Raw genomic sequence first — 18,368 nt, 5'->3', positions numbered from 1 at the left:
GCTCCACGTTTCACAGAATTACAAATCTCACTGTATGTCTATAAATCAATAAATGGATCAGCCACAAACTAAATATCTGACTCCCTTGTACAATATGAAATTGCAAAATTGTGAAGCAAATTAACAGAGGATCTAAGACCTGCAGGCTGAATCCAGCACCTCATTTTAGTAGCCCACGAGAGCTTGCAAAGAATTATGAAAGACTCAGAATGAATCTATGCATTGAAGGTGTCTAGCCACTAGATGCTACATAGCATCTCAATATCATACACTGCAGCTAAGTGGCTGTAGCCAGTAAAATGCTGTCATTTAATTTCTAAGCAACTATATAGTTGCTGTGGATTTAAACCCTGCCTGTAGACTGCACAAACTTAAATAACCTTTATTGTTATTTTGACTTTTTTACTTGTACTTTTATATATTTGATTTCAGGGCTGAACAACAAGGATTGCACACTTGCCTGGGTCAAGTAAAATGCCACGACGGGTTAAAGTAGCAACTCACTTGCCTGACCGGGCAAGTGGTAAGAAAGAATTTAAGTATGATGATCATTAATTAAACATTAAAGTAATTTCCATGCAAAATGGCAGAAAATGCTGTTTATTGCTATTTATATCACACTAAATCGAATATCTTGTTGTGGACTGACATTTACACTTGTACTTTGAACTACTGTCATGGACATTCTTCACTATTTTCAGACATTTTAAAGACGTTGCAGCCCTATATTAAACATGACAATTAAACCCAATAAATAAGTTAGCTTGCACAGGGGCAAGTAAAGTTTTTACTCACTTGCCCAACCAGGCTAGTGAAAAAAAAAGAAAAAAGAAAAACATTGAACCCTTTATATCTTATACCTGCGTTATTTTATTATTACTATTTATTATTATTTGCTATTACTAAAACCAATAATTGAATAAATATAGTAAGTAAAGTAAATATATTTACATAGTCTTACATTTACTTGGCACTCTGAGGGCAACCATAATGATGATGCGGCTCAGGATGAAACTGAGTTTGTCAGCCCTGATCGAAGGTGTTTGAGTCTGACCAGCTTCAGAAACATTAAACCCAAATTATTCTCCACTGCCTTAAAAAGTTTTTTTTTTAATTATTATATGGCCTCTATTATAGGCTTGCCTTTAAATTTGTGTAGGTGTATATCTATCATATTTCCCTCTTAAAATTTTCAAATAAAAAGGGAGAGAGGGACCATGAACATCGTAGTTTTGTGATACATGTCATTAGAACTAAGTTACAAGATGTCCATATTGGCTTTGTCTTCTTTTTTTTCTTTTTTTTAACCAAATATCTAATATCCAGAGCACTTTGGTAGCTGAATGGTTAAAGCCACCACAATGTTGACAGTTCAACTGCAACCGTTGACCTATGTTGCATGACTTACCCCTCTCTCCACTTTTTCTCTTCCATTTTCAAACAAACACAAACACTCATAACTATGAGAAAATCTAGTTAAATAAAAAACAGCTCATTTTGCTGTTTAGGCCATTTCTCAAGACTGGCGTAGGCGTGGCAGATCACGTTTGGATTGACATCTCCCTCAGGACTACTGGCACATAAGCTATGCAATGTACAGGGAAAGCAGCAACATGTATTTAAGACTTCGAAAAAGAAAAACAAAGGCCAAGCTAAAAAAAATCAATAATAGTTTAAGTGTATTTATAATATTTTCACAGCTCTACTTTGCCGTCAGACAGCCCTTTACAACAAGGCCGCCATCTATGCTCATCTGAAAGCCCAGACTCTTCTGACAAAAACAACTTTTAACTCAAAACACAAGGCTACTGTAGCTGCACAACAGCTGCCTCTGAACTATGTACTATACTAAACTACATGTATACCATGTACATGTAGTTGACCTAAGCTACATGTACATGGAAACACAAACCTGCAATCTTTCTCACCCTAATAACAACATGCTACTGAATGGGAGCAAGGAGACTAAAAAAGATGTAAGGGTCATTACACCACTAATGATCATTCTACGCTCTGCTTGGTGCCAGACTTTGATCTCAGTTCTATTGAAGCTTATGGGAGATGCAATGTCAATCATGCTATTTGGAGACCAACAGCAAATAAACAAATGCACCCATTTGGAAAGAAACAGACATTATGCTTCATCTGAAGTGTGTTCTTTCATTTGCTGGGAGCATTTCTTCATCAAAGGTCATGCAGTGTAGCTAGGTTGGGTTTATTGTTTAATGTGCAGTTCTCATGTTCCACATTTAGTCGATCAGTAATTTTGTGACAGCATACGTCTTCTCCTGCTATTTGCAGTAACAGTGTTGCTTTTTGCAGAGATATATTTTGTATATTTTCCGTAGCTCCTAATTCTAACAACTTGATGATTTTGACCGAGGTAGGTGGCTCGCAATCGTTCCACTTTGTGCGGAAGAAGAGTCAAATGACACAACAAACAACAGAGCAAGTCTATAACTGCAGTCATGATGCCCGTTATCTCTGACTCGGGTTTTAGGTTTTGTCGAGCCAGCTCATGCAAAAAAAGCCTGGTTGTGTTGAGCTTCCTTTGAAGTACAACGCTCGGAGAATGATCATTAGTTATGTGAAGATTTCATATCACACAGTGGTCTAAATACTGTTTCTGATGCTTTTCTATCCAAACACAAAGTAGAGCTGATGAGAGTTGTTTGGTGTGTGATTACTGAATGAAACATAAATGTTTTTACTAACTTTTATGACAGTATTAATCCAGTAGCTGTTGAGACATTTCACTTTAAACTAGAGATACTCCCGACTAATTATCCTGTTGAATTTTTTTTAATTTGGACTAGTTGATTAGTCTAAATTAAGAAAACTCAGGAGAGGTAAAAGGTGTCATATTGGTTTGCAGTGTTAGTGTTAGCAGCATCAGCATGCTCTCCGTGCGGGTTAACGTCCACATGCCTGTGCTACGTACAACCTGATTTTCATTATCATTCATTTATTTATTTATTTATTTACTGACCAGCGACAGCGCACATTAATCAGCACTGCAGTTCACACTTCAGTGTAAATGTGCCAGAGTTAGCTAAGAAGTTAATGTTAATCTGTTGTCCCCCGGAAGGTTATAACAAATTAGTGCCTGATGTTCACAGTGCAGCATGTTAACAAGTAATACAATACAATACAATACAATACATAAATACACTGCCAAAATAACTGAGTCACAGAAAAAACAAACCAATTTAACTATAGTGCCATGGATGAGGTCGTTTCTTAACTATTGAGCTGCACTGTACTTTATTCTTGACGTTGCACTTGAAGGTCTTGCACTGCTTTATGTTTTTTTTTAATGTTTCATTGTACATATTGTTTTTAGATTTTAATCCTTGGTATTCTATTGTTTTCAGGTTTCGTTCTTGTTTTTGTCATACATCATTGTATGTTTTATAGTTGTGTTTTTGTGTGTAAAACAGTTTGTAACACTGGCTTTGTTAAGTATTGTACAAATGAATTCTATTATTACTACAGATCAAAATACTGCCAACCGGTGCTGATTTTTATTTACTGGCTTGCTTTTAGCTTTTGTTTTTATGATATCAAATGCAATTTTAATGTTCTTTTAATGTTTTATTTTAATGTATTTCTCTGCTCCTGTAAAGCACTTTGAATAGCCTTGTGTCTGAACGGTGATATAAATAAACTTGCCTTGCCTTTACAATATGTCATCTTTGTCCAACTTCCTATCGAACTGGTTTAGATCTGGAAAGTAGCCCACCTACTCCTGGCTGCAGCCCCATGCAGTGGTGAGTAGCTGCATAATATCTTATAAGCAACAGTTAACCAGTGTTGTACATTAATAAAATATTCAAAATTAGCTGAACTGATTAGTATTTCTGGTGCTGACTAGCGAGGGTAGTGACGCAACTTGTGCAAATGCCAAGAGTAAAATTTAGTCATCATCTGGGAACCATGGCTGGCTGTGTGTCTGGTAGACTTCACAAGATCAGTGAAAAATCTGAAATCATTTGGAAAATGAATTTGTGTACAAATTTTCATGGCAGCTTATCGAATATTTCAGATGCACTGACGGTTTGATTCAACCGGGCACCGCTGCATCATTTCATGGCTGCACCATGTCTGACCGAGCTAATCACTGCCATTCTACACGATACTTGTAATTCCACCAGAAGGACTGCAATGCGTTCCAGAAGCGGCTCTCTGCTCTGCTCCGTCTCAAATATGCACCGAGTCTATTTTGATGCCGCGTCAGTCTGCACAGAGCAGATCAAACGTGCAGGAAGTCAGACACACACAAAAAAACCCATCCAACAATCTGGTCAATTTTCAAAACAGACAAAAAAGAAACTATTTAACTGAGTAGAGTATTTATCCACGGTAAGAGCACAAAAGGCAAGTAAAGAGGAGCAAATCAGCTAATTCTGAGCAATTAAACATAATCAGGTGTGCAAAACACTCCACTGCTGAAACGCTGCTGGTGGGACATGTCGCCACGTGGAGAACGGATCAAAGCTGTGCCAAGTGGAATCAATGGCTGACATCGAAATCCCTGCAGCCATTCAGCTGGCATGGATAGAAAAGGAGTATAAACACAGTTCTAGCTTCGACTGGGCTTCTGCACCCACAGTGAATATGTACAGTTATGGAGAAGAAGTCAATAACGTGTTGCACATTTCCACCAGATGAAGACGAAACGATCCCTTGTCTATTGAAGACAGGGTGACCACCTATACAGAAGCCCTGCTTAGATAATCATTTTAATCATCTCTGAACTACAACAGGATCATATCAAAGCCTGCTTTACATCTCTGCACATTTTGTCTTTTCCCTGTCTGCTTTTCATATGTCCCTTTTGTTGTTTTTTCTTTTTTTTCCCACTGCATTGGCACTATCGAAGAGAAATCTGCAGCAATGATAACCCTCATGAAAAATATAAGTTGGTTGCATTTGTTCGTTTGTTCTTATTTCTTTCCGGAATTGCAGCCTGTCTCACCCCGGCTCTTCGTGTTGATCATGCTGTCTGTCTCTGCTTTTTCCTTTTCTCTCTCCCTCTCTCAGCCTCTTCTGTCACACAGTCACACTAATACTCAGACACGCACACACACAGACACACACCTCTTCTCTCCCACGCAGCTATTTTACATAATTCAAATAGTGCATTTATCCCTCTACCTCTCTTCAGCCCCTGATCTTACTCTTCTCTCTCTCTCATTTTCTTTCTCCTCCTTGTACCCTCTTCTTGTTTTCATACTGTCCTCTCCTTCCCTCCCCTTCAGATATGTTTGGCATCTAGAACCCTCCATTTTCTCCATATTACCTTTATCTGTATTCCTCTTTTATTCTCATCGCCCCTGTCCTTTCACTTTCTTTCATTTACCTGTCCAAATGGCAGTCTTTTCAACACAAACCTGCCCGTCTTTCTGTCTGCAACACTAACATTTTCTTCAACCCACGCAAGGAGGGAAAAAAGATGACCACAAAGGTGTTTGTCGCTGAAACAAGACATCAAACCATGCCAGTGCCTCCCTGCCCAAATCAACAGCTTCAAAACCACCAAATCAAACTTCTGTAGGCTGGATGAGTGACTGGTGGAGAAGTCTTCAAAATTAAATATTAGAGCATGAAAAGTTTACTGATGTAACTCAACATCTAGCTCCATTAAAAGGTGCCAAGGCTGTGTTTGACAGTTGAGTGTTCTTGTATAAAAAGTTAATTTTGGTCTCCTGGAAATTGCATCTTGTAACAGGGTTAGACAATGGCTAACGTTTTCATTTGAAGGAATTAAAACCTACCCTTACAGGAAGATTGACAGAAAATTAAAGCAAATGATTTCAAGAATTTGAAGTTACTGATTAGCCATATTGTCCCAGGAATAATGTAGATATTGACTGACGTTTCGGTTCATGAATCTTAAAAGCTTTCTTCAAAAATTCCTCATTCAACTTGCGTGGCTGCCATGACTTGCACACAGTAGTACCCAAAGTTTCTTAGGTGTTTGTTACTCTGCAGGAAGTGTTAATTAACAATAACTGTCATGGGTGATGCCCCGTACGGCTGGAGGTTATGCCATCATTATGTATGCATCATAACTGCAGCCATCTCAATTAAAAGGCCTCAGAACAGTGATATCATGATCCACTTCAGAATATATTGTTTCCCGAACTAATTAGTTTCTCCTGGAGGAGCAGATTGTGCCAAGGAGAGAATGGTGATTTAGGACTCAACTGACATCAGTCTTATGATTAAAAAGAACAAAAGTTTGGGGCATTTATGTGAGTTAAGCTGTGGATGATAAAATTAAAAAAAAAACAAGCAGTCCGTTAAGTTTGTGTACTTTCCAAACCCTTAGGGTTAAAAAATGGTGCCAATTTGGAGTCATAAGATTCAGAGAGCACGTTTTATTACATCCTCCAATGGAGGGTTTCACTGGGGCTCGGGTCTTGATTTTTGCTGGAAATCGACCAAGTCTTTGTCTTCTTTTCCCCAAAAGTACGGACTGTATAATGAAAAGACCTAGTTTTCTATGCTTGAAAGTTTACGTGTTGTGATATGACAACTCACTTAAACCACCGTCTAAACGCTGACGATTTGAATTACAGACCTGCAGACTCCTCCCTCCTCTTAACCAGTTGTTAGGGACTGCAAGTAAAACTGACATCCATAGAAAAGTTTGATTTCATCTTGAACTGGAGCATCTGCAGATTAAATCCATACCCAATATGTTATGATCCAGTAAAACTTTTCTTATCTTTGCTGTCATCTTGGCTGTAGCTCATTTTCCGCTGCTGAATATTGCTGCTATGCTTCTGTGTGGTCGCCATATTGGGGAGGTTATCAGCTAGTAAGTGAGCAAATCTAGTTGCTAGGGAGGGCAGCAAGACTCATTTGTTTTTGTTGCCTCAATGCTAAGTGCTCAAAATGTCAGCCAAACTACCTAAAAACCAGGTGCTAACTCCACTTCCTCTAGTGCTGTGCATTGTGACTGAATCTTTGGCTGACAGCTTGTCAACATCAACACCTTGTGGTGCACAAGGATTTTATAAATGAACTATGACCAGGGTGCTACTTTTTATTCCTTTGCCAAACTGGAGATTTAATGTTTTAGCATTATGGACTATGATTCTGAAACATGAGTCTTGTATGCAAAGCCTTACATGTAAGTTGTTTTAGCAGTTTAGTGTGAAGTGGCTGCTCTGCAGGTGCGCTGGACTGTGGCGTTTCGGAGCAGCCGGGGAAAATGTAATTCACATAATCATAGAAAAACACAATGGTGATAATGTTGAGTATTCACAAAAACAAAGAAAAGTCAGAGTCACAAGACAGAAATGAAATAATTTACATGAGACATGAAGTTGTATAGAAGATATACAGCTGTAATACTGTGATAAACAGCTGGATAAATTAATTAGATGGTTTTATGGAAAGCACAGTACGCTGTTAAATTATCAAGTGACCTGTTAACAGCAGAACAACATTGTACGATGATTATTGTTCACAGGTGATAAACTGTCTGACTAAGCATTATTTTACAGAGCCACTTGCAGCAGTTTGTGCTCACATTATATTTCATTCAGAAATTGCTGAGCAAGAATCCCCTGCACCGTGTAAGCATTTACTTTCTTAATCTCCAAAGAGACTCTGAAGCAGTGTTGGGATTTAAATGCAGTTTGACCTCCAAAACATTGTATTTCCAGACTTTCCCAGTGAGAACACCCTGTCTGCTTCTGTTCAGTTTCCTCTGTATTCACCAATACATTGGGTAGAGATTTGACTGGGGCATACTAATCCCTTCTCTTGTAATTTATAGGATTGACCACAGGTGCCAGTACATAAATCATGGACCTCATTTAAAGAAACATAGATCTGCAACACAATGTCTTACTGAGAGCACAAGATGCTCTTCTGTGTCATTCACAACTGCAGTGGAAGCCAGTGTATAAGGCTTAATAGGATTTAGTGGCACCTAGAGGAAAGCTTGCAGATTGCAAACATCTCATCTCACCTTCCCCTTCTAAGTGTGGAGGACCTACAGTGGCATCGAAACCAGTATAGATACGTTGTGTTTTTCACCTTCCTGCACTAATACAGCTGGCAATTATTTGCATGTAGTGCAAACATGCAATAAAAACATATATCAAAATATGTACATCACATGCAGCGGCAGTAACACAACCTATAACTGTGCAACAAACAATCTGTTATAGTATATCAATGACTGATTTATGTGCTGGCTTGCTGAAATGTGCCATAATTAGCCAAAAGTTGAGCAGTGCACTTCGGGGGACAGTCCACAGAAGTAGCTCCTCCCTTTCACTTTTCAGGGTAAAATCATTCCAGTGTGTCAACTTGTCCCGTTTGCAATGCATACACGGGCAGCTGTGGACAACACGGACGCGTAAACGGTTCTGAGATGGAGACACCAGCTGCCCGGAGAAAGAGAGGCCTTGCCAAGCTAACATTATCTACTTGTTTCTGCTCAGAATCAGCGCATTTGCAGCTCAAAGCAACTTATTTCCACACAGTCTTCTGTTTGATATCTAGTGTTGGTAAAACACATTTCTGATCAGAGGTTAACATAGTTAGCACAAATTCAGATGGAAGGTTTACCTGGCTTGTTTACTATATTATGTGAATGTGGCCTGAAAATCTGCAGCTTCAGTGCGAGCTGGACACACTACGTCACAGAGTCACAGCTGCCTCCATCGGCCAGCAGGTTTGGAAGAAGGAGGAGGCAGGTGCTGCCTCCATTTTCTGTTGGCCCCCACCCTCACCACTATCCTAGCGAAGCTCTGAAAAACATCGGATTATTAGCTTCAAAGCTCAAAAAAAGCTCTTTGGGACAGCCAAAATCCAAAATGAAACAGTCTGTAGTTCTTCCTTAAAGTTGGGGTGTGCTATTCTAATCCAATACACTTTTTAAAAAATGCAGCTAAAGTCTCCATATAGTCCTCTAGCTCCATGATCTGTGTCCACTAAAAAAAAACCCTCCAATGTTCCTATGTAGCCCTTAATCTGTAAATGGGATATAAACAAAGTGTCTTGGACCGAGCCACACAACGCTATTTCAGACAATCAGTAACAGGTGCTCGTGCACAGGACAGGGGGAGGACGAGGGGAGATGAGGGAACCGAGACTGACTGTAAACTGACTGGTGTGTTTGTGATACTGCAGCAAAAACCTCTCCACAGGCCCACAAGCATTTTCTCCCATAGTCCGCCATTATAAGAGATGTCTGTAAAAGTTTTTATTTTTGTAAAACTTTTCTCAAGCCAAAAGAAGCCATTTAAAAACCAGTGACATCATCACAATGTTAACTCTGTGGGAATGAGAGCCATCTTTGCGTACACTATCAAGTTCCTTATAATATTATCCAGCTTTTTTAGTCACTGTAGCATGCATTGAGAAATTCATTGCTTCAACTGACTACATTTACCATCAAAACTGTCAGGAAATTCACATGAAAAGTGCAAAAATGTTCCCTTTAAATCGCCTCCTGTTCCTTTTAAAGAATAGTCACTTTTTGCCTTTATAAGACAGTTGTAAGTAGATGACACGGTGACTTGCAAAAAGCCTTTGGACAAGATTTGAACCCAGAGTAAGGCAGTTACACGGGTTTGGATAGCTCCTATATTTTGAACATGCACCTGGATTTAGTCCACATGCTGCATTATCTATTATTTGGTGAGAGTAGGCGCCGAGAGCAGATTCCTCATTTTGGAAAATGGTGCTCTTCAACTTGAATACAGACCAAATTTCACTTCTCAAACATAATACACCGTACCTGCTGCTCCTTTTTACACTTAACATGCACAGAGTGGAGAAGTGTGGGCGGGCAGCGTGTGCAAAGACTCATTCAGAATCAGTGTATAAATCATCTGATCCACAGTCTTTATGGAAGGATGTGAGATGGGTGGAGTTAGCGAGGGCTACTGAGCAGAGACACGGTGAGACCGAAAGAAATGGTATGTCTTTTTTGTCTTTTTTTTTGGACACCTACATTCTCCCTTTAATGATTGTCTAAATTAACCAAAGCCATTAAGCACTGCTTTTATTAAAGTGTTAACAAAAGCATCAGTCTGGAAAGGAAAAAAAGTCTCCATTTAAATCTATTTCTCACTCACTCTCTTTTTGATACCAACCCATGCTCTGTGTTTCGTTGCCATAGCAACATTTTTTTTCTGAAGTACCTTACATTTTAGTTTCAAACATGCTATACAACAAAGCTCTGAATAGAGAGGGAGCTCGGGTATTTGTGCTCAAGTTAGGGTATTGCACTGTATGGACTGTAACCACGCATCCATGTAAGCACACAAACGCCCAGCAAAGGAATGTGTTGAGACGCCACAAAGACCTGACAGATCGCAGTAAATCATTTAAAAGCTTCATTAGTCCTGGGACCACTGCTGATGACTGACACGATGTGCTAACAGAAAGTGTGAAGACGTTTGTTTTGCTTCGCTCGCTCTACCTGTTTTAAAATGCAATTATGTAACGATTGTTTAGAGATGATGTAAAGGCTTGAAAAGCGGATCTGAAGCTGCAGCCGGGCTGAGGCGTCTTCTTGTCATGGGAGGTTGTGATTCAGTCTGGCTGGGGTCACGCAGCAGGTAGACGAGCCTGTCTCTTTAATTTAGCTGTTTAATAAATCATCCGTGTGCAGAAATAACATTGTTCAAGTTGCTCATTTTTACTTTCGCTGTCGAAATATTACGCTGACTTCCAGAAAGACGGCCAGATGCATGCCAATTAAGAATTTAATCCATGATGACAAAGAAAAAAAAAAGGTGTTAAATCATGCAGAATAAAGCACACGGGTCAGATCACTTTCATCACTACTGAGGCTCGATTTGCACCTGGTATTAACATGTGATGTGTATAGATGAAAACAGTCTTATGACACTGCAGCTGTCAGTAATGATGCAAAAAGCTGATGATTCATGAATCGTTCTTCTATTTACTGATTGAGGTGGGAGGCTCAGTGTCATACAATAGTTACGGCATTGGTTGTGTGATTTGGTAGTGGAGAATTGATGGAGGATTTTAGTAACTAATAAATGCCTTTGGACAGACCTTTTTTATGTATTTGCTGTAGTCTTTAGTTATGTCAAACAGCAATATTAGGCTACCTTGGGTCAACTGTTGAGTGTCAGTGGGTGTTTGCCCATGCTTTGCCTTAAGAGAGACTTACAGTCTCAAATTTTGAAAACCCTGGCATCAATTATTAAAGCAATTTTTTAGGAAAAAGTCAAATTTCTCTGTATCCAGATTCTTAAATATAAATATTTTCCAGTTTCTTTACTATGTTTTTTTTTTTATAGTAAACTAAATATCTTTGGGTTGTAGGCAGAACAAGACATTTGAGGATGTCATCTTGGGTTATGGGAAGCGCTGACCGACATTTTATAGACCAAACACTTACTTGCAAAAATGACAGATTAATTGACAATGAAAATAATCTTTAGTCGCAGCTCTTAATCTGTAACTAAAGCTGTCAAATAACTGTAGAAGAGGTTATAGAAGTATAAATACTCAAAGTAAAGTACAAGTACCTGAATACCACTGGTGTTGATCACCCAGAATTAAGTCCAGACAGCAGTTCATTTCATTCCATGTTTGACAATTAGTGTTTTAAAAATTAATATCTTATTATACACAGACTCTAAATGTGGACAGTAGCAAATGGGCTGAAACGCTAAATGACACCAGTGTTCTGCTTTAACCTGAAATGAACCCAAAGGCGACCAGCAGCAGAGCAAACGTATCCACTGAAGATAAAGCCCCCCCTCTTTTCTCTATTACCTCCCTATACTGTGGTTTTTAGTCGCAGCATTACATAGATCTAAGGGGGGGGGGAGCTATTTGTATGGTTTTGCTCACAGCCAATCACCACAAGCATTCTTCAATTTAATGCAACATGTGATTGGCCCATTACTGCAGCAGCTACAACTGACTTCAGAACACCTTCAGAAAACACCAAAATGTTCAATAATAATGCTATATTACAAGCCTGTGGCATCTGATAAAAATAAATGCATTAAAAGCAGAAGGATTATTCCAGGAATGCTTCTATTCTAAATATCGAAAAGGTATCAAATGAAGTATTCTACTGGTACCTTTTTACTTTAAGGGTTGCGGTATTGGTACTGATATTGTACGATACTCAGCCCTAATGGTATCTGATCGTCATTTTTACATTTACACTTGGTATTACTGTAGGTTCTTGTCATCTTGAATCTGGAACTGGTCAACACACGGTGCCTCCCTGGTCGAGGGAAGGGTTGTAGTTTGTAATGTTTTGTTGGGCTTACTTGAGATAGCAGAAAGAGGCGCAGTTAGATTACTTTCCAACTTACTGGGTTGATTTTTGTGCCAAAGACTAACTCTATGAAAATTCTGGTCTTGCAGACTTCAGGACATGATGTAGCTATGTGTTTATTTGTGTATAGAACAGAGAAGTGAGATCTCATCACAAGTAGCAGCATGTGCATGTGGACACACGGTCCAACTGACGTACTCAGAGCTAACCACTTGTGATTGAATCAGTGAAGATGCACGTTAATACCAGGTGTAAAAAAGCTTCAAGAGGTTGAAGTTTTTCCTTGCAGGGTGTGGTTAAAGGTCCACTTTTTACCACATCCAGCAGTAAGAAGTCTTGGTGGGGTGAAACCTTTAATCAGAAAGGGCAGTCAAGTGCTGCTTTTTAGCCTGGGGTTAAATTACCGATAAATAATGTGGCCCAACTGTCTGGATTGCAGACTTACATCTGGTTTATAATCCAATCATAATGTTAGCCTGACCCTGCAGATGTGGTCTGATTGATACTTTAGCCTACCGACATTAACATGCTTACAGTTACATATAGTTTGACATTTTATTTGAGATTTGGATTTTGGATATGGAATTTGCTCTCTTGTCGAGATCTAGATGAAAACATCCTTACCATACTGTCAGTATGGTAAGGATGTTGGTATACTGCTAAATTCAAAGCTGGAGCCAGTCACAATTAGCTTAGCTTAGCGTTAAGACAATAGCAGGGGGAAACTGCTTGCCAGGCTCTATCCAAAGTTCAAAAATACACCTACAAACACCTGTAAAGCTCACTAATTAACACACTTTAACTAAAAGAAAAGTAAAAATGATTGCTGGTGGGTTTTACAGCGAGTTACTTCAAAATCATCCTAATGTGGTTAACACTTGCTTTTGGGAATGACCTCACTGGAGAGATGCTTTTGCTGTTCTCAACAGGCCACACAGAGCATTAACATTACTAAATGAAGGCAGGTGCTGCCACGCTTGTTGTATTTTTCCAAACAACAGCCCAAAAACCAAAAATAACCAATTTCGAATGATACAAAAGAGAGAGAGAGCCCGCAAATCCTCAACTAAGAAGTTGTAACAGCACGTTTTTAATTTTTGTTTGATAAATGATTGACTGATCATCAAAATTGTTTTCCTGTCAGTCGACTAATTGGTTTTCTGGTGAATTATTCCAGCATTTGATCAGCATGGACACACAGAGAACAAAACCTTACATTTCACATAAAGTACAGCATAGTACTGTATGTACACATGTGTTCACGTGTGCCAACAACCAATTTGCGTGTTCACATGTTTGTGTGTATAGCCATGTGCTAGGCAACATGTGAAATGCTGCGCTTGCTCATTGTGAATGTAAATCTGATGTCAAGCTGAAAGCTGAAGAGGGAATGTGTGGGTGGCAAACGCTTCCAGCTTAGACCCTCTGAGAGAACTGAGAGAGAGACAGAGTTAAAAGAGTGGGAGGGAGGGATGTAGACACACATGAGTAAGAGGTTGGTTAAAAAAACAGAAAAGGAACAGTGTGTGTGGAGGGAGGGTGGTGGGTAAGTGTTCGTGTAGGAGTAGGAGGGACAGCGCAAGAGCAAGACTGTATGGAGTGAAGACTGGGTGACGGAAAGAGAGAGCTAGATGGAGAAAAAATGAAAAAAGGAAGAGAGAAATGGAGGAAATGCATCTGAGGGAGGGAGAGGGGGGAGTTGCACTGAAGAAGGGGGAGTTGGATGGAGAGAGGGAGGGAGCACAAGAGCCAGAGATGGAGGCTGGAGAGGGAGTGGGTGTCTTAATAGCGCTGAAACGCTCAGGGCTTTTTGTATGTTTGCCTTTGTTATGATAGAGCGCTGGTTAGCTCCCTGTTTGCTTTTGATCCATGAACTGTGACTACAAATGTAAGGCGGTCTCTCCTGTGTTTAAAGCACAATGCAGCGACTACATCAGGCCCTCTCATTACATAATTTAATGTATAAATGCTGTCATCTAGAGCCCAGCAGGTGAAGCGAGGCACTGGTGCCGTGAGGGGTTTGGGGTTTCATCCCCGACAGAAGCCGCACGCTGCTACATTTTTCAGGGATAACATTTTTTGGAAACATTTATCTAGACTAATACTGGTCACTCCCTGGGCTGATAAAGCTCTGCAGTGGCTGTTCAAGCTGCTCTAAAAGAGCTAAACGTGTGTGGTTGCTGAGAAATGCTGGTACAGAGCTGATATATACTGTGCGGCGTTTCAATCCGTCATACGGCAGCGGCAGCAGCATTTATCTGCAAAGCTTGACCTCTCAGTCGAAGTCCATTCTGCAGTCTGACCAATTACTGATGGACAGTGTCCAAACAGCTGCAGTATGTTTCCATGAAGGATACATGTGATTTGTAGAGGCTATGAGTTAACTATGTCTGCATCCATTAGCTGAGCAGATGTATTACTTAATATGAAGAGACTTTCAGGTGATATATATATAAAAATGCAGCTGCAGCTAAAAAATATTCTCATTATTTAGAATGATCTGACAGTTATGTTTTGTGTTTTTCTTGATTTGTCCGATCAGCACTCCAAAACCAAGAGATATTCAATTTAGAAAAACAGAGATAAACACAAAATCCTCACTTTTGAGAAGCTTGAAACAGCAAATATTTGGCATTTTCACTCGACATTTGACCTGTGCACACTACTGAAGTTCAGTTTACTTGTCATGAAGAGCACTACTACTCGGCTGTGTAACGTCTTCTGTGGATCTTTAACTGAGAGCCAGTGTTACAAACTGGAAGTGTGGAGTTTGAAAAGATGTGGGTGTCTAAAGAAATACGCCATCAAGCTGCATTATGGGAAATGTAGAATCCCAAGTTTTTTGGCCATGACTCATAGTGAGCCAAAATGTAATTGTTTCAGACATATGAAAACCTAAAACTAAACTAACTAAAAATCCAGCCCTGAAACAACCGTTCTCAAAAGTTGTGTATTCTGTGTGCGTGGTTAAAGGCTCTAATTAAAAGAAACAGTCAACTATGGTGGTTTATTCAATATTTCTGTTTTTAGCTGCATTTATCAAACATAATTTCTCATAGGTACTCGATCTGAGGTTGTCAAAATGCGGCCCACACCCCAATGGCCGCCCTCAGAAACATTTTGTGCAGCCCCCGAACACGACTTGAAATGCATGCATTGTATTTTAATCATTCAATTTCAGTACTTTCACTTTCAATAGCCTTCACTACTTGGCTACTGCGCTAACAAGCATCTGTCAGGTTAGGAATGACAACTTGAAGAAAGCTACTGGTTGCATGGCAACTAGTGGCACCCCATGTCTGCTGTAGAAATTAGTTCTAACATCAATGTAAGTGCTGCATTTGTGTGGAAAAGTCTGCAGTTGTCCACATGAAGACAGCAAAGTGAGATGGAAAAGCCACCCCGGGAAAAATGCTCTATGGCTGAGGAGAAAAAAAAAGATCCACTCTTACCTCATCTGCCCTCAGGGGACAGATAAAGTGATCTGACTTATCTGTGAAAAGGTTAATTCTGAGGTCAAAGAATTTAATGTTAAACACCGTCATGAGACCAATCAACAATTCAGTGAAGTTGATGAGTTTTTTTGTATAGCCCTCCAGCCTGTTCTTCTTCCAAAGTTGCCAAGTACAGATGTTTTTTTTAATGCCCCTTCTGCAAGTCATACAGACACACAAAGTGTTACTGGCTGTATGAGATGCACCCTTCTACTTAGTATAAAGAGTAAGAAAGTCCACATCTGGAGGAGGTGGGTTGGATGGAAGGGTCAAACAAACACAGGACTTTCACCCAGGAACCCTGGGTTTGTGTCCCATTTGAAATCAAAACAGAAAGTTTTCAAGTACCTCATGTGACTTTAGTCATATGACTCATGTACCTCATGTGACTTTCGACGATGTCACATTACGTACGTAATGTCACACACTTATTTTAGCCCAAAGCACGATCTTTTCCTAAACCTAACAAAGTAGTTTTGGTGCCTAAACCTACGCAAACTGATCCCGTTTCACAGCTGTTTCACACAACAGCTCGATGGAAGAGGGTCAAGCTGTGGGGCCACAGCTCTTCCGACATGTCTTTAATGACAGCAGGGCCGACAGGACTGAACAGTGCAGACGTTAACAGCTCTTTACAGAGATTACAGCTAAAAAGTTGAAAAAAAATTCCATTACAGGAGAGTGTTGATGAATTTTTTGGTCATGGACAGAAACTAAGTTATGATGATTTACTTGCACTGACTAATGTACTACTTTGATTTCACAGAGAATTCGACCCAGTGGCAGCCATTAGTGTTGGGCGATTGGATGAATCTACGGACTTTTGGGGGCGCTTTTTTGGAGCGATATTTATCATTTTATTTTGCTAATGTAATGGTCTGCAACGTGAGAGCTGCTGCTCCATGACGCACTCTCATCCAGTGGCACAGTGCACGCCCACTCAGCTGGAGAGGGAAACAGTCTGTAGAGCCAGAATCTTTAAACATCTAATGCGGTGAATAAAGGGGTTATTTTGACCAAACCAGAACTGGTGATTGTTGGAACAGTGCAGAGACTAACAAAGACAGTTGTGGTGAGTTTTAGATGGTTTCTGTCAAGTCTGAGTGAATGAACATGAATTCAGAAGAAGTACAGATGTATTTTTCTCTTTTATAAGGAAAAAAAGCACGAGAAGGTTTCATTTCTTGACACTTTGGGAGTTTAGTTTGTGTATTGGTTGTAGTGAGCGTATGTGGCGTACGTAATACAGTCAACTTGCCACTCACACATCTCCCAGCTGAGACTTGGGAGGATGGGTGGAGGTGGACCAATCGCCAGTTGGTGGCGTGATCGTGGCTAGTTGGATAATCTCAAAATATTTTATCCAGGTCACACAGAGGGACATAAGTATTAAACTGAGACTGTTTGAGACAAGTTTTAAACTCCTTGCAGTAGCTTTAAATGAAAGAACCTGAAAACTTTTCACACAGACCCCCATTTTAAGGAAAACTGCTCTATACTAGAGATAAATGTCAGAATATCTCTGCATCTGCTGCTTCAGTTTTGACCATTCTTTATGAAGGTCTGCCTCATGGAGGCCCTTTTCAATGACTCATCAAGTGTTGCTGATAACTGACTTTCCATCTATCAACTACCATTTCAGCACTACACATACAGTAAATATACAAACCACCCTGCAAATTAACATAAGTCAAATCATCTCTAGTGTGAATGTTACACAACAGCTGAAAGTCCAGCACATACTGCAATAATACTCAAATGTACAGTTAAATACCACTTAAATGAAAAAAGTAAATGAAAAATAAAAAATTATTCACAGTGAGAAAGAAGCAGCAGCCAACAGTCCAATCATGATGCAGTTTGACTGCTGATCACAAGTTTCCCTACTCGACATGAACAGTTGGAGCCAAGTTGGCAGAAAACCAAAATTCTGGACAATCCTTTGTATTCTCAAAGCCGATTTGCCTGGGAAAATGGCTTTTGAATTTTAGAATCCACAAGCTCCACGAGTGGAAAACAAGTTATTTTTTTCTGCCTTTGTAGTTTCTGGTTAGTATTTGAACGATGCTAAATCTGTCATAGGTAGTTTTTTATAAGTTGACATTTTGTTTGAATCAGTCAGAAGTAATTCTCATGCTGGGTTAAGAGAAACGAGTAAGATAATGTCAGAATCTTGGTAATATTGACAGTGCCATTTCCCTGCTATTTGCTGTCAACGTTAATGTTGTGTCTTGGGCATCCGAGGTAAACTAGGAGAGCTTCATTCTGAGCTGTCAATCAGCTGCCTGCCGATTGTTTTCGCCTCAGTGGGAAGTGGAAGGAAGGGGAGGGAGGGTGTCTTTTTTTTTGCTTCTCTGAAAATGCACCTACTGTAGCTTTAATGCAAAGAAAAGAAAGGTCTAATTTTGAATCAAGCTTCTCTTTCACGTTGGGAATCATTTGATTTTCAGAGCAAAGAGGAAAAAGTACAGTCTGCTCTGATTTACCGGGCAAATGCTTGTCATAGTACATTATTTACTGTACATGAAGTGTTTTATTGAGTTCTGGGAAAGATTGTTTAAAGGGGTAGCTCA

General features: G+C 39.7%; 1 protein-coding gene across 5 annotated transcripts in view; it reads right to left on the bottom strand.

Annotated features, from left to right (window-relative positions):
• syngap1b (synaptic Ras GTPase activating protein 1b) overlaps positions 1 to 18,368 on the bottom strand; it is a 217,620-nt gene that overhangs the window by 66,807 nt on the left and 132,445 nt on the right. The gene's annotated exons all lie outside the window — the stretch shown is intronic.

Source organism: Lutjanus erythropterus, chromosome 9 (assembly GCF_056507025.1).
Source record: "Lutjanus erythropterus isolate fLutEry1 chromosome 9, fLutEry1.hap2, whole genome shotgun sequence".
NCBI classification, from domain to species: domain Eukaryota; kingdom Metazoa; phylum Chordata; class Actinopteri; order Lutjaniformes; family Lutjanidae; genus Lutjanus; species Lutjanus erythropterus.
The sequence above is the reverse complement of the archived record's forward strand: the minus strand, read 5'-3'. Positions and strand labels throughout refer to the sequence as shown.